Raw genomic sequence first — 3,835 nt, 5'->3', positions numbered from 1 at the left:
TGTCTGGGTTAGGTGGTGATAAATCGGGCTCCTAGTCACACACTTGGTCCAGGAAATGCAGAGACCAGCTTCATTCCCAGATGCTGTCCTGAGTTTACACTAAATGAGGCACTAGTCCTGGGGGAAAAATAGTATGCAGCCAAACAATTAAATCATGTCACATAATACACTTTGTGTGGGGGAAGGGAAAAGGGGGCCAAACCATCCCTCCAAAGGCAGCCTTAGGTCTGGATTTGTCCAGCATTTAAGAGTTTAACTTTGTAAACCTAGGGGGGCTCTTTCCATATTTTTAAAAGTTGCAGTTTTATCTTCCTCATTGTTTTGTTAATTTTTGTTCTCTGTCTCTCTGGCTCAGTTGCTGACATTCTGCACGTACCTCGGGTGAGTCAGGAGAGTTAGCTGGGAAAAGCCATGGGGGTGAACAACCCTCCGGACAGAGACACGAGGCAGAAAGAATAGGATGGGGAAACCGGCCAGTTAAGCAATGATATGAAAAACATCAGCTGTAGCCCAGCCTAGGGAGAAAGAGGGAAAAATGCTTTTTCATCAGGAGGGGGAAAGTGAGAGCTGGAGCACAGCTGTGGAAGGTGAATGTGGAGTGATGAGGAGGTTGGAATCCAGTGTCACTGCATAGGCATTGCCTCCTGTGACATTTCTCCCTTGGCTCTTCTGCAGCACAGCAGGAAAATGTCCTCCTGCTTGCCACGTGTGCTTGTTGTATCAGTCTTCATCCCACGGAACACCAGGGCCATAAAATCTTTGGTGCACAAAAGCTCCCCCAATACACACATTTATCACTTACAGGGAAAAGAAAGAGCCATCTTTCTTTTGGAGAGAGTCCATCCAAGTCACAAAGTCTCTGTGACCAGGTGCAATATTCCCAGGAGACAAACACTTTCCCCTCAGTCACTGTCCCCCCAACCAGCTCCTTACAGACATGCCTATGTGTCCCATCTCACTAGGAAATGGATCCTTTGGTCTCCTGGCTGCCTGTCTCTTAGAGAAACTTTGACCTCCCAAAATATCTGATTTAACAGAGCTCCTATGAACCCAAAACACCTCTACAAACCAGCTTGCTCCCAAAGGCAGCTCTGGGCTCTGTCCACCACACTTCTCCCCAAGGATCAGTGGAGTCACAATCAGACCACTGCAGGAAAAAGTTCAGCCTGAACTCCTCACCTCTAGCGTCACCAACTCTGGTCCCAAGCCAGGCACCAAGTCACAGCTGCAGAGGAGCTTCAGCATTAATTCACTGGGGTCCTCCCGCTCTTTGCTTTAATCCAGAAGTCCAGCTGGCACTGCCACTTCCACAGTGCAGACTCCCACTTGTTCCTGCCTTTTCATAAGATTTCCCACAGCTTGGGAATGTCCATCTGCCCATGGGTTAGAATATATTGACATAGACACAATGTCAGCACAGGCACACTTGAACGTGGGTTTGAGCTTGCAAGAGGATGTTGGTTACAAATGGGGTCACAGGCAATCAGCTAAGCATCTCTGTAGGAAAAGGCCATTGTAGGGAAGCTGGGGATTTACGGGGAGAAGGCTGTTTCTGAGCAAGAAAGTTGAGAGAAAGCAGAGAAACCCAGAGGCAGCTTGAAAAGTCAAAATTTGTGGCCAGGCAGGAGATGAGAAACTCACAGTACAGCACAGTCCTCCTGGGAGATGCAGATATACAAATGCCTAATTGTCAGCACATGTCTCTGTGTGTGTATATATATATATATATATATATATATATATATATATATATATATATATAATATGCATGTATATATGTATAGTGCATATGTTATATAAATATACATAAAATGTTATTTTGTACCTTGGTGAACAGGCACAATAAAAATGAAACTACTAACTAATTTAGTAAGCCAGTGATAAGTGTAAAAGGGAAAGAAAGTCAATTCTGATTCCGTGTCTCCTGCTGAAGTTCCCAGCCAAATTATCCTTTTTCAATTACTATCAGCTTTGTTTTGACTTTCCTGTGACTTTCTTTCTTTCTTTTATGAAATACAATTGTTTTACCTGCTTTTTGTTTCTGAACAAATACACACATTTACTTGACAGGACATACGAACTGATCCTGCCAATGGGTCCATTTATGCTTTACTTCACAGCCACGAATAATCCCCCTGCAATTAGCATATTTGTATGTGCTTGGAGAATGAAGTTCAATACGGCTTTATGAGTTCAGACTGCCTCTGCAACAGTGAGAGGCCAAGGACTGTAACTCACCTTACCTGTGCAGAGAAGCTGAGTGGTTTAAGACTCCTGCTGCTCCCCAGGTGCTTATTTCTGTCCCACTGCCAGACGTACCCTCACAGCAAAGCCACCCAACAGGAGCGTGTCCCTGCCCTTTGGCACGGGAGTTCTTAGCCCAGCAAAACAGCACAAACCTCCCCACATACCAGATTCTGAACCAAGCCAGCCAAAATTGGGGTGGACATGCCACCCGTGTCCCTTAGCAGTTGTAGCAGAGAGGTTGCATTTGATGACCAGAGATGTTTTGAAATGTATTTTAAAAATATGGCTTGTTTTCAGCCATGCTGCCTGTGAAAAGTAGTTGTGCTGCTTATAAGAATAAAAATGCTATTTCTTTTTCTCACTGAGAAGTTTCTGTCAAAATAAACCTGGGGCAAGAATGTATTATCTTTCCTATAGTAAGGACTGAGAGAGAGCTGGATCAGTGTTTTCTGCTGACCATGGGGTAAATACTGCAGTTCCTAATACCAGACTAAGCTCTGCCATGGGTCTCAGTGTATATTGATTCCCTTTATATATAAAAGAAAAGCCATATATGAACAACACAGGGCAAAATGTGACCACTTGGACCTGTGCTGTTGATGACAGTTGTCTCCTGCTGGCACTGTAATTATTTTAGTCTCAAACTCATGGACTGGACTATAGTGCATGTTCTCACTTGGTATGGACAGACTCCCTCTGCTGGAAAATGGCTATGAAGGTTATCTAGCTGATTAATGATTGTAAGTGAACGAACTTGCAAACAATGTATTCTGTAGCAAATGCGTGATTTTGACTTACACTGTCCAAGGAATTGTAAAAATATTTTGACTTCTTCTCTAATCACTGGGAAGGAGCCAGGAGGTTTTATCTCCAAAGTTCATCTCTGAACTTTGTAAAACTTCACACCACTTACACTAACCTTATAATGCACTAAGTTTTGATTTCTCTTTTCTTCTGTATTTAGAATCAAGCCTTGAATAGTTCCTCTCTGTAATCCTAAAGGATCCTCTCTTCATCACAGAGGACAAGAACCTGCCACTGGCCTTACGGACGCATCAGGACATGACATGTGGGACAGGTTGGTTTCTTTAGCAGCAACTTTTGAATACACTGTTAAAAGCAAGTGGAAAAGAGCACTTGCAAACAGGATTTTAATGTAAGAATTCCTGTTATATCTCAGAAATTTTTAAGAGGTGGAGCTGATATAGTCCCTTCGGAAATAAGGATCCCTGGTCCAAATTATTTACTGAATCATTGATCTTAAGGACAGGAAGGTTACTATTGTTAGATTAAGTCCTCTTATCATCAGAATAACTTCAGCAGGATCCAGGTTGTACACAGCTTTACTTTTTTTTTCTAGAAGAATGTGTCATCCAGTGTTTTCTATTTTTACTTATTTGATACCAGAAAAAAAAAAAAAAAGAGTATTGAGATAAGATCTGTGTTTTAAAGTACCACTATAGCACAGCAGTTATGCCTGCTTCTCTCACTCCACTCCACCCCACCAATGTGTCTCAGATGCCACCTACAGAAAAAACCTCCAAAGAAAGGGCTTGGTGCTTGGTGCCTTTCCTGACGTTATCAATAT

This window comes from Motacilla alba, chromosome 1 (assembly GCF_015832195.1).
Source record: "Motacilla alba alba isolate MOTALB_02 chromosome 1, Motacilla_alba_V1.0_pri, whole genome shotgun sequence".
NCBI lineage: Eukaryota > Metazoa > Chordata > Aves > Passeriformes > Motacillidae > Motacilla > Motacilla alba.
The sequence above is the reverse complement of the archived record's forward strand: the minus strand, read 5'-3'. Positions refer to the sequence as shown.